Source organism: Lissotriton vulgaris, chromosome 6 (assembly GCF_964263255.1).
Source record: "Lissotriton vulgaris chromosome 6, aLisVul1.2, whole genome shotgun sequence".
Classification (NCBI taxonomy): Eukaryota; Metazoa; Chordata; class Amphibia; order Caudata; family Salamandridae; genus Lissotriton; species Lissotriton vulgaris.
The window spans coordinates 1,410,110,893-1,410,124,462 of NC_141694.1; the positions used below are offsets into that span (position 1 = coordinate 1,410,110,893).

Consider the following 13,570-nt stretch of genomic DNA (forward strand, 5'->3'; position numbering starts at 1 on the left):
TGTAGAATTTTTTAAGCGCACTTATCTATATGGACAAATAAATTTCCCATTGAATAACAATAGACTTTAGTGATGGACTCTGCATTTCAAATTATTCAGTGTTTCTTTTTCTTAATCTAACAGGTGGAATGAATGCAATAATAAACGAATAAGCTAAAGGCATTAAACATCATTTATGTTGGAAGCGATGGAAAACAGTATACCACAAAATCTTTCTCCTTGAAGGCTAATGCCTCGACAAAGTCTCTTTCTACAGCAGAAAACCCAAACTGCCCATTGAGCTCTATACTTCGTTCTTAGGCACCAGCTGAGTTACATAGAAGACATAACACACTGACATACTGAAGCAAGTCTGATGAGGCTCTCATTACGAAGGAAGAGCTAACCTGGTATCAGAAAGAACACACAGGCAGAAAAGGAGAAAGTGCAACATCAGAACGTAATAATGGAGAAAAAACATATTGATGGACTGAATGGAAAAGTGTTGTTTGCATTGAAAGACCTAATGCAGCATCAGCGTGTCCACATAGGGGAAAAACCATATAAATGCAACAAAGTGTTCCGAAGGAAGAAGAATCTAAACCGGCATCAACTAGTACACGCTGGTGAGAAGTTATACAAATGTATAGATTATGACAAAGCATTTTTTAAAATTGGAGAGTTAAAGCGACATCAGGAAGTCCACACTGGGGAGAAACCATATGAATGTACTGAATGTAACAAGGGATTTGCTCAAAAGGAACATTTAACATGCCATCTGAAAGTTCACGCAGTAGACAAACAATATCAATGTGCTGAATGTGACAAAGCATTTATTGAAAAACACAAATTAATAATACATCAGAAAGTCCACACAGGGGAGAAACCCAATGAATATAGTGAATGTGACAAGAGATTTATTACAAAGGAAAATGTAACACACCATCTAGCACTTCACACAGGAGACAAACCATATCAATGTACTGAATGCAACAAGGCATTTATTACAAGGCAAAGGTTAATACTACATCAGAAAGTACACATAGGGGAGAAACTATATCAATGTACAGAATACAACAAGGCATTTATAACAAATGGAGCGTTAAAGCAACATCAGAAAATCCACACTGGGGAGAAACCATATGAATGTATAGAATGCAACAGGGCATTCATTACAAGGCAAAGTTTAATACTACATCAGAAAGTCCACAAAGGGGAGAAACCGTATCAATGTACAGAATGCAACAAGGCTTTTATAACAAATGGATTCTTAAATCAACATCAGAAAATCCACACAGGAGACAAACCACATCAATGTACTGGATGCAACAAGGCATTCATTTCAAGGCAATGTTTAATACTACATAAGAAAGTCCACACAGGGGAGAAACCGTATCAATGTACAGAATGCAACAAGGCTTTTATAACAAATGGAGTCTTAAATCAACATCAGAAAATCCACACTGGGGAGAAATCGTATCAATGCACAGAATGCAACAAGGCATTTAAAACAAATGGAGCATTAAAGAAACATCAGAAAATCCACATTGGGGAGAAACCGTACGAATGTATGGAATGCACTAAGGCATTTGTTACACGGCAAAGTTTAATACTACATCAGAAAATCCACACTGGGGAGAAACCGTATGAATGTACTGAATGCAACAAGGCTTTTATTACAAGGCAACGTTTAATACTACATCAGAAAGTCCACACAAGGGAGAAACCGTATCAATGTACAGACTGCAACAAGGCTTTTACAACAAATGGATCCTTAAAGCAACATCAGAAAATCCATACTGGGGAGAAACCGTATGAATGTACTGAATGCAACAAGGCTTTTATTACAAGGCAACATTTAATACTACATCAGAAAGTCCACACAGGGGAGAAACCGTATCAATGTACAGACTGCAACAAGGCTTTTACAACAAATGGATCCTTAAAGCAACATCAGAAAATCCATACTGGGGAGAAACCGTATGAATGTACTGAATGCAACAAGGCATTCATTACAAGGCAAACTTTAATAATACATCAGAGAGTCCACACCGGGGAGAAACCGTATGAATGTACTGAATGTGACAAAGCATATATAACAAATAAAGGGCTAGAACAACATCAGAAAATCCACACTGGGGAGAAACCATATCAATGTACAGAATGTGACAAAGCATTTAGAGAAAAAGGACATCTAAAACAACATTATAAAATCCACACTGGGGAGAAATCGTACGAATGCACTGAATGTGACAAAGCATTTAGAACAAATGGAGAGCTGAAGGGACATCAAACTGTCCACACTGGGGAGAAACCGTACGAATGCACTGAATGTGGCAAAGCATTTAGAACAAATGGAGAGCTGAAGGGACATCAAAATGTCCACACTGGGGAGAAACTGTATGAATGTACTGAATGCAACAAGGCATTTATTACAAGGCCAAGGTTAATACTACATCAGAAAGTTCACACAGGGGAGAAACCGTATCAATGTACAGAATGCAACAAGGCATTTATAACAAATGGAACGTTAAAGCAACATCAGAAAATCCACACTGGGGAGAAACCGTACGAATGTACAGAATGCACTAAGGCATTCATTAGACGGCAAAGTTTAATACTACATCAGAGAGTCCACACTGGGGAGAAACCGTATGAATGTACTGAATGCAACAAGGCATTTATTACAAGGCACTGGTTAATACAACATCAGAAAGTCCACACAGGGGAGAAACCGTATCAATGTACAGAATGCAACAAGGCTTTTACAACAAATGGAGCCTTAAAGCAACATCAAAAAATACACACTGGAGAGAAACCGTATGAATGAACTGAATGCAACAAGGCATTCACTACAAGGCAAAGTTTAATACTACATCAGAAAGTCCACACTGGGGAGAAACTGTATGAAAGTTCTGAATGCAACAAGGCATTTATTACAAGGCAAAGTGTAATACTATATCAGAAAGTCCACACTGGGGAGAAACCGTATGAATTTACTGAATGCAACAAGGCATTCATTACAAGGCAAAGTTTACTACTACATCACAAAATCCACACTGGGAAGAAACCGTATGAATGTACTGTATGCACCAAGGCATTCATTAAAAAGCAAAGTTTAATACTACATCAGAAAGTCCACACTGGGGATAAACCGTATGATTATAGTGAATGTGACAAAGCATATATAACAAATGGAGGGCTAGAACAACATCAGCAAATCTACACTGGGGAGAAACCATATCAATGTACAGAATGTGACAAAGCATTTAGAACAAATGGAGATCTAAAACGACATTATATATTCCACACTGGGGCGAAACCGTACGAAAGTACTGAATGTGACAAAGCATTTAAAACACATGGAGAGCTGAAGGGACGTCAAAATATCCACACTGGAGTGGGACCATTCAACTGCACTGATTGTGAGAGGGCATTTATTAAAAAAGTCCCTTCTAACACAACATCAGAGAGTCCACACAGGGGAGAAACCATATGAATGTACTGATTGTGACAAGAGATGTATTAAAAAGTGATATTTAACACTCCATCTAACAGTTCACACAGGAGACAAACCATATTAATGTACAGAATACAACAAGGCATTTTTACAAGGCAAAGTGTAATACTACATGAGAAAATCCACACTGGGGAGAAACCGTACAAATGTATTGACTGTGACAAAGCATTTAGAACAAATGGGGAGCTGAAGGGACATCAAAATGTCCACTTTGGGGAGAAACTGTATGAATGTACTGAATGCAACTAGGCATTTATTACAAGGCCACGGTTAATACTACATCAGAAAGTTCACACAGGGGAGAAACCGTATCAATGTACAGAATGCAACAAGGCATTTATAACAAATGTTACGTTAAAGCAACATCAGAAAATCAACACTAGGGAGAAACCATATGAATGTACGGAATGCACTAAGGCATTCATTAGAAGGCAAAGTTTAATACTACATCAGAGACTCCACACTGGGGATAAACCGTATGAATGTACTGAATGCAACAAGGCATTTATTACAAGGCCATGGTTAATACAACATCAGAAAGTCCACACTGGGGAGAAACCGTATCAATGTACAGAATGCAACAAGGCTTTTACAACAAATGGAGCCTTAAAGCAACATCAGAAAATACATACTGGGGAGAAACCGTATGAATGAACTGAATGAAACAAGGCATTCATTACAAGGCAAAGTTTAATACTACATCAGCAAGTCCACACTGGGGAGAAACCGTTTGAATGTTCTGAATGCAACAAGGCATTCATTAAAAGGCAAAGTTTAATACTACATCAGAAAGTTCACACTGGAGAGAAACCATATGAATGTTCTGAATGCAACAAGGCATTCATTACAAGGCAAAATGTAATACTACATCAGAAAGTCCACACTGGGGAGAAACTGTATGAATGTACTGTATGCAACAAGGCATTTATTAAAAGGCAAAGTTTAATACTACATCAGAAATTCTACACTGGGGAGAAACCGTATGAATGTACTGAATGTGGCAAAGCATATATAACAAACTGAGGGCTAGAACAACATCAGAAAATAAATCCACACTGGGGAGAAACCATATCAATGTACAGAATGAGACAAAGCATTTAGAACAACTGGAGATCTAAAATAACAGTTTAAAATACACACTGGGGAGAAACTGTACAACTTTACTGACTGTGACAAAGCATTTAGAACAAATGGAGAGCTGAAGGGACATCAACATGTTCACACTGGAGAGAAACCACTCAGCTGCACTGATTGTGAGAAGGCATTTATTAAAAAGTCACTTCTAACACAACATCAGAGAGTCCACGCAGGGGAGAAACTGTATGAATGTACTGAATGCAAAAAGGCATTCATTACAAGGCAAAGTGTAATACTATATCAGAAAGTCCACACTCGGGAGAAACCGTATGAATTTACTTAATGCAACAAGGCATTCATTACAAGTCAAAGTTTACTACTACATCTCAAAGTCCACACTGGGGAGAAACCGTATGAATGTACTGTATGCACCAAGGCATTCATTAAAAGGCAAAGTTTAATACTACATCAGAAAGTCCACACGACATTATATAATCCACACTGGGGAGAAACCGTACGAATGTACTGAATGTGACAAAGCATTTAGAACAAATGGAGAGCTGAAGGGACGTCAACATATCCACACTGGAGAGGGACCATTCAACTGCACTGATTGTAAGAGGGCATTTATTAAAAAAGTAGTCCCTTCTTACACAACATCAGAGAGTCCACACAGGGGAGAAACCATATGAATGTACTGATTGTGACAAGAGATTTATTAAAAAGTGATATTTAACACTCCATCTAACAATTCACACAGGAAACAAACCATATTAATGTACAGAATGCAACAAGGCACTTTTACAAGGCAAAATGTAATACTACATGAGAAAGTCCACACTGGGGAGAAACCATATAAATGTACTGAATGTGAAAAGGCATTTATTATCAAGGACACATAACACAACATCAGAGTGTCCGCATAAGGAAGAAACAATATAAATGTACAGAATGTAATAAAGTGTTCCAAAGGAAGGACAGCTTAAAATGGCATAAAAAAATCCACATTGCTGAGAAACTGTATGAATGTACTGAATGTGACAAAGCATTTTTAACAAATGAAGTGCTAACAGTTCATCAGACAATCCTCACCAGGGTGAAACCATATCAATGTACAGAATGTGACAAAACATTTAGAACAAATGGAGTTCTAAATGACATCATAAAATCCACACTGGGGAGAGACCGTATCAATCTACTGAATGTAACAAAGCCTTTATCACCAAAGCACACCTAAGACGACATCATAGTGCCCACATAGGGGATAACCCATATAAATGTACAGACTTTGTCAAGGGATTTATTACAAAATATCATTTTACAGGAGAGAAACAATACCAATGTACTAAATGTTACAAAGCATTCATAACAAATGGAGGACTAAAGCAACATCAGAAAGACAACATGGACAGAAATCCTATATACATACACAATGTAATAAAAACCTTCCACAGGAAGAATAAGCTAATGCAGCATCAACAAATCTACACTAGGGAAAAACCATATTAATGTATAGAATGGGACCAAGGATTTATTACAAAACTAAATTTAATATGACATCAGAATGTTCACACACGAGAGAACCTAGATAAATGTATTGAATATGACAATGTATTCATAATAAATTAATAAATGAAGAGTCAATGCAACACCAAAAGGCCACACTGAAGGCGGCACAGAATGTGGCAAGACATTTATTAGCAAGGCAGAGTTAAAACAGCAACAGAAAGTCCCACTGAAGAAAATCTGTCTGGATGTACAGAATGTAACTAAGTGTTGAAGTAACCATATGAATGTACAGAAAGCGACAAGGCACTTATTAGAAGGTCACAGCACAGCCAATGTACCATCAGAATGCCTACACAGGAGAGAAGCCATCCTAGTACACTTACTGTGACAAGGCATTTGTTAAAAAAGCAATCTAACACATCAGAAAGTTCACATGGGAGAGAAAGGATATGAATGTACTGATTGCAACAAGGCATTCATTAGAAAGCAACATATAATGAGCCATCACATTCCGCAAAGGGAAGAAAGCCATGACACAATCAACACATATCACAACAAATGGGCCCAGGAATTTGTCAAAACCGAAAGATGTAACACAACATCAAAAAGTCTACCATGGGAAGAAACTATATAAATGTACTAAATGTGACAATTCATTTATTGGCCGGGCACAGCTAATACAATAATAGTAAGTCAACACAGAGGAGAAAGTCATTACAGTGGAGAATTGATATCACTGCACTCAATGTGGCAAGCATCATTTACAAAGGTATTATTAAAGCAACTTCTAACAATCCACACTGGGAAGTAACTGAAGTAGCAAATGTGACCAGGTGCTGGTCAGATAGTCCATATTGCCTGAACAACTTGTTCTTGCAAAGTGTTTTTTCAAAGGGAGAACCTAATGAGTCAGCATGCATTCCAGGGAGAAACTGTATCTGTCTTCAGTGTGACAAGAAATTCATTACAAAGGACTACCTAATGCTTGATCAGAAATTATACCCTGGGGAGAAGCCATTTGAATATTATAGACGTGAAAGAGCATTTCCCACCAAACGCTCTCTGATGAGGTGCCCTGAAAGGCTATCCAGGTTTAATATGCATGGATTGTGAAGTCTTTCCTTTTAAACAGTAATAAGTTGTACATCAAAAAACCCACACCTTCACACAAATATAGGGGGATGAAATACCTGAACAAAATGTGGAACAAAGGAACAGAAACAATGGCAGTCATCATAGGTGCCTAAGGAATAGTAAAGAAAAGGTCCCATGACGAATTTAGCAATTTCCCACAGAGGTGACAATATGCAAACTCCAGAGAGCATCAAACTTTGCCAGACTGTAAATGTTACTGAAAGCAACAGATACATTTCATTCCCTGTTCCCAGCCTAATGGTGTATAAAGATTATCTTGGAAACCTAGTGATAAGACCTGGCCCTGCCTATTTACTAAGTTACGTGAGATGTTTTCTGCAAGGTCTTCTAGGGCTCGTATCCACAGTTTTGGGGACATTTGTAATAATAAAATTCAGAGTTTGTCATCTAGGATCTGATGTTCATGTTGTTTATCATTGATTTATCATTGCATTTTGTTTCTTTTATCAACAGTACTGCCAAGGAGCTGGCAAGTAGAGTTTTTGGGGCCAGTTGGAAGTCAGATGCCCCTGGCTTTAGAGATTTGTAGCCCCCAAAGTATATGTGCATCAAGTTTATGGCTTGATGTGGGACAGGAGCTGCCACCATTGAAAATACATTGCAGGACAGTTTGGACAACCTGTGAATAAGAGGCCTCTAGTTACAGCAAGGATTACAATCTCTTATCTCACACGTAGGCAAAAATGTTATTCTTTCTACTTTTGTATGTTGTATTTTTTTAACATGCTGAGCTGTAATAAAATTAACATATACTCAAAGTACTGATTATAATCCTAGATATATGAACACTGTAAACATTCTTTTACCGTACAGTTTACATAGTTATTTACTTTTCTAAAACACTCTAATGTCCTTTTAGGCTACGACTGTGCAATAGAAAAACTAATAAATCTCTTTGCCTAAATAGGGAAAGACAAAGCAAAGGTCTTATCTCTTCATGAGACTTGTTCCAAAAGGATAAACTCTGTGGCCACCATTGGGCACATACCCAGCACATACCTGGTTTTGGGGAAGGTCTTGAAAGCGCGCGGTCCACAATGGCAGCCGGCATTGTTTGCGTGTTGTTATAAAAGTAGAGGAAAGACTCGCGTTCTACCTCGTCAGGGAACCATGACAAGAGGATGTAATAAATGAAAATAAAAGTGTAAATACATATTTGTTGTGTCTAAGTTCAATGTTTCAATGGCTTGGCCTGTTTGAGAAACAAGGGGTTGTCAATTAATGGGGGCCGACGTGGATGAGAGATGTGGTGGGTCTACTGTCAGGGCTCTTGTCATGGTTCCCTGACGAGGTAGAACGCGAGTCTTTCCTCTACTTTTATAACAACACGCAAACCCTCCCTCGAGTCACATGACCCATGTTGCTAAGATACGAGGCTTTCACAGTATGCCGGCTGCCATTGTGGACCGCGCGCTTTGAAGACCTTCCCCGAGACCAGGTATGTGCTGCTTCTGCCCACACTGACTCCATACGAGCTAGAGTATCGAATTGCTTAGTGATCAGCTCCTGATGGTATTCTGCCCTTTGTCCTCTCATTTCCCTGGATTCCCGATCGGTGTTCCGGCGGGATCTCAACATCGGCATCTGCCTTTAGAAGTTTCCCGATCTGTCGGCGGGTTACTTTCTAACACAGCAACAGTTACAATAACGTGAGTTTTACATCGTTAGGTTTGTTTTTAATGGTTCCACGCACCCCAGTGACACAAGGCTAATACCTTGGTGCCTCCTGTGTGTTTCTTCTTTACAGAGAACACTTTCACGTGTCACCTGAATACACTAAGACGTGGCCCTACCACTATCATGTGAGTTCTGTACCACGTGCATTGGCTCAGAGTACCCGCCACGCACAAATGCCATTTTTTAACTCTTTAACTCTTCAACTTCCTTTTTAATTACTGTACATTTTTTCCTCCGTAGTTAACACCATTGATATTCTCGACCTACCTTGAGATTACCTCTACCATGTACCCAGTATTCTATACTACATGGTAACTATTATAGTCTCCCTTACTACCATACCTATGTGCAAATTCCATGATTAATTCATCTTGTTAAATGACCACTTGTTAATTACCCTGATTTAGGTAACCTGGCCCACCCCCGTCCTGATGAAGACCCCCTAGCAAGGCATCATCCTGTGCCTGCATCTATTTGTGGGTCGAAACGTGGACAGCTCTCTGTACTATCAGCTTCCTTCCGCCTATATATCATTGATTGTACTACCTCCTTGGAAGCATGATGCCTAATTATTATTTCTGTACCACTGGTCCTTTTGTTTGTAAATCATATGAGTTTACAGTATATTAAGGTCGTTTGACCATTTTTATGTCACTTGTCTAATCTTCCCACACTCCTCCCAACACTACCACTTCCCCTACCCCCTCCTTCCTGGGGCACACAATACGCTTGAATTGTATATATTTATTTGTAACTAAACGTACCTCACACATTGTGATTAAACAACAATGTTGTGACTACTTTAAGATTTATGTCTATATTTTACTACATGTACTTATTTTCTCTACTCTTTACGCTCTGGGACCCCTCTTCTCAGTACTACTATAACCCAGGTCCCAGGGACTATATTTGGGTATAACCCCCTGTCTATAACACCTCTTTTACTGCCAGCATTTCTTCTCGTAAGGTGTTTATGCACCGCTTGCAGGTTTTCAAAACATAAGTAAAAGGCATTGTCGTTTACAATGCCAATAGCTCAAACTCTCCTATTGCAATGCAAACGCTTGTTTGACTTGGAGAGAGTTGGGACCCAAGACGTTTCCCTTAGCCTAGGTGGGGTGCGGAAAGACAACATAGCACCAAAATAGCATACCTTACCTTACCATACCATACCATCAACCGGAAAGTAGAGAATAAGCTAAAATGTAGGTGAAATACCTTGTGCCATTCTGAGATTATATCTTTTGGCAACAGCACAAGAGAAGTGCCTGAAAGGTTCATCTGGACTCCAGAGTCCAAGTGGACACCAACTTTGGACCTCAACTCTAGCCAGAACCTGAAGGCCTCTATCGGTGAAGGTGGTGAGACTAAGAGACAGGACTGGTCACTAGGAACTGGTCCAAGTGTAGTTCAAGGACCTCCATGTTTTGTTTAGAATGAAAGGAGATACCTGTAGCATTGTTCCAGCCACAGGTAAAGGTCCCCGATTGAGATCACATTTTCCACTGGTTTACATAGTTTGCTCACTTTGTGGCACTTAGTGTGCGCACGCTCATTAGTAAGTCTAAAAACACTGTTGTGGTATTTAGAGTCTTCACTTTCGCAGTGCCACACACCCATGTACATGAAGACTGTGGAGCACCACCCTATCACACTCCCAGGGTACTTGGATAGTATGACCAACAGAGTTCCCATCATCACAGTTTGTTTGCAGGGTGACCAGGAACCATCTAGAATAACAAGAAGCTACAAAGCCCTCACTGTTTCTAAAGCACAATGGCTCTCTCGCTGGATACAATATGTCCTGGTCTGTATTCTCATGTAATGCGCTCTACTCCCCACAGGCAAAAAGTTGTGCTATATAAAACTGCAAACAATAAATAAGGAGCGCTAAGATATACATTGTGAGAGGAGTGCACAGAGAGGCAGTAGAGAGCAGCTGGAGGGGCCTTGAACCCTGAGGAAGGAGCGAAGGAACAGAGAAGGAAGGAAGGCTGGAGGGAGACCGAGACTTGAAAGAGACATGTCTAGGGAGAGATGGGTACATGGGTTGGAAGGGGGAGCAGAGCTCAGACATACAGTTAGGAGTGCAGATGCAAAGAAAGAAATCGGTGGCACAGGATACTGCAGCAAAGAGTGTGCAGGGGCCAATAGATGGACCTGTAGGAGCAAAGATATGGGGGGTGGAGAGGCAGAGTGATCAGGATGCAGGGTAAACAGGAGTGGATAAACAGATGGAGCACTGCAGATGCAGAAAGAGGGCATGAGCAGGGGAAGCTTGCAGGGAATGTTCTGGGAGAGACACAAAACGGTACGAGAGAGAGTGCAGGAGCCGAAAGTAGGGTGCTGGGAAAGGTTCAGGGCCAATGTGCAGGTGCAGCAATAGAAGGGGTTGCAATACAAGTAGTGATTTAAATGGGCAGGTGTCCAGATGTACTGAATTCCCACACTTTTTTAATTGGAGAGGGAGAGTACTTGCATTTCTCGCCACAGAGGAAATATATTTTTAGTGGGAGAGTCCTGGCACTTTTTAGCATGGAGGCAGAACTTTTATTGGGAGAGTGTTAGTGTTTGGGAGCTGTTTTAGAGGACAGACATGGTGAAAGAGGCGTGGTTAGCGCTCTGCGAGAGAGCCATGTGCACACATGGGCCTGTGAGAGAGAGAGGCTCACAGAGACAGAGAGGGATGCCAAGCAAAGCTCATCCAGAGTAAAACTGCGGGACAAAGAGACAGTCATAGGGAGAAAACACACTCCACCCTTCTGTTATAGTGAAGGAGAGGGGATAAGGGGGACATTTTAATATAGCAGAAGGGCACATACATGTGTGTGAGGGTTAAAGAGACATGTGTAAACTGTGTGTACTGTATAAATGACACATGCACACCTGTGTAAGAGTGAAACACGCTCCTGCAGATCTCTGTGGAGAGTGGAAAGAGAAACAGATTGCCAAGAGTTCTTGCCCAAGATCACTCCTCCAGTTTGATGGGTGCTGCAATTTCTTGGCCCTAATAAAACTATACGCGCAACCCCAATGGCCCGGTGGTAACATCTGCACCCCACCTTGTGAGTACCCCATCTTCAACCATTGTACTGCTGCTCTGTCGATGTCCTGAGCACTTGTGAAACTAGTCCCCCCTCGCCTGTACACAGTGAGCCTCATGAGTGCCAATGACACTAGCCCTGCCCCCAGTGCACGGTGGTAACATCGGCCCCCACTCACCCTACCGAGGTCCTCCCTTCTTGCGTACTCACTGTGCCGCTGTTGTGCCGACCTCCTGAGCGCCATCCTTACTGTTCGTGGGCCTCTTGCGGAACAGGTCTGCTAACATATACGCAGTCAGGCTACCAAACCGAGCATCGTGTCCCTGCGCTCGGTTCTAAATAAAACAATAAAACAGGCTGCGGAGTACTGGAGCATGGTGCCCTGGTTGCCTTATCTTGGTCCGGAGTTGAGGTGTGGCGTTTCGGCTGCCTCTCGGCCTGGGGTGGAGTCTGGGGACCGGCGGGGGCCTGGTGCTGAAGGTCAGCCGTCGCCCTTGAATTGTTGGGCAAGGTGGCTGGCCGGGATCGTTTGTGGCTCTACAGCACACCTCTGACTGTGCCTTGCGCTTGGCTGTGGCTTGGGGTGATGCCATTGTGCGGCCTCTAGTGGCGGGGCCTGTTTGTGGCATATGAGGAGGACAGCTGGGATGACCGGGTGAGCGGCTGCACCCCCTTCAGCCTCCTAAGAAGAATCCTGGTGGAGGATGGCCGAATAACCTGTGTGTAATCCCTAGAGGGGGCCGCAGAGGAGTCCCGTGAAGCGGGCCTTAGCGAAAGGTAGGAGCCGTCTGCATGTGCTGCTGCTGCGGCCCTGCGGCCCCCTGGGGATTATCTAAGGCTAAGGGGCCCTCTCGCATTGTTGGGATTTTCACTTGGACTCGCAGGAGCAAAAATATAAATAAATATACCAAGCGCGGTGTCCATGAAGCAGGCGCCGCGCTGAGTCTTAAAGTCCAAGGGGGGTTTGGGGGGGCAGACGACCGAAGGGAGGTCCCCCCCCCCGGGCAGTTTGGGAGGGTCAGGTGGGGGGGTTATTGCAGCTTCCCAGGCATTTTTTGTATTGGGCTGGTTTTTTCCTACCAAATGGAGCCCAAGCATAAATGCTTGCGGCTCCTCCCCCTGGCCACCATTTTAGGTTTGGTGACCTGGTGGCCGGGAGGTTGTGTTGAGAAATTTTTTGCTAGCTTGAGGTAGTTTTAGCGTTTTGTCAAAGTAGTCTTTTTTGACGTCCATTTATTGTGTATAATGGCGGCTGAAGACTATAGAGTGTTAGAAGCCATTCGGCTTCTTAGTGAGGCAGGGAGGCTTGATTTAGTGATTGGTAGTGCAGAGGGCCCGTCACGGCCGCACCGTCAAGCTTCTGACGGTGTAGCGGCTGTGGTGGCGGCCTGTGTCACCTCCAAGCGTTCTCGCTCGGGGGCACTGAGCGAACGCGGCCGCTCTCGTGTCAAGAAGTCGGCCCAGAGCGTGAAGGCACGGAGGCTGGAGGACGCGGCAAGTGACGAGACTGAACGGTCTTCGGTGCCGGTAAGACCTGCTCAAGTAGGGGCTTTGTCTGTGGGGGGCCGCGGGAGCTGTTTCAAGCTCCAGCGACTTCAGTGCGGGCAGG

At 42.3% G+C, this 13,570-nt stretch overlaps 3 pseudogenes across 1 annotated transcript in view; all 3 read left to right on the forward strand.

Moving 5' to 3' along the window:
• Nucleotides 1-2,855, forward strand: part of LOC147708936 (uncharacterized) — a 127,779-nt pseudogene extending 124,924 nt beyond the window's left edge. Inside the window, exon 3 of the transcript XR_015296665.1 lies at nt 124-2,855. The product of XR_015296665.1 is annotated as an uncharacterized LOC147708936 (transcript). The remainder of the gene's footprint in view (nt 1-123) is intronic.
• Nucleotides 2,856-3,562: 707 nt separating this feature from the next.
• LOC147708937 (uncharacterized) lies at nt 3,563-4,522 on the forward strand (annotated as a pseudogene).
• Nucleotides 4,523-4,631: 109 nt separating this feature from the next.
• On the forward strand, nt 4,632-5,478 carry LOC147708938 (uncharacterized; annotated as a pseudogene).
• Nucleotides 5,479-13,570: the final 8,092 nt, after the last annotated feature.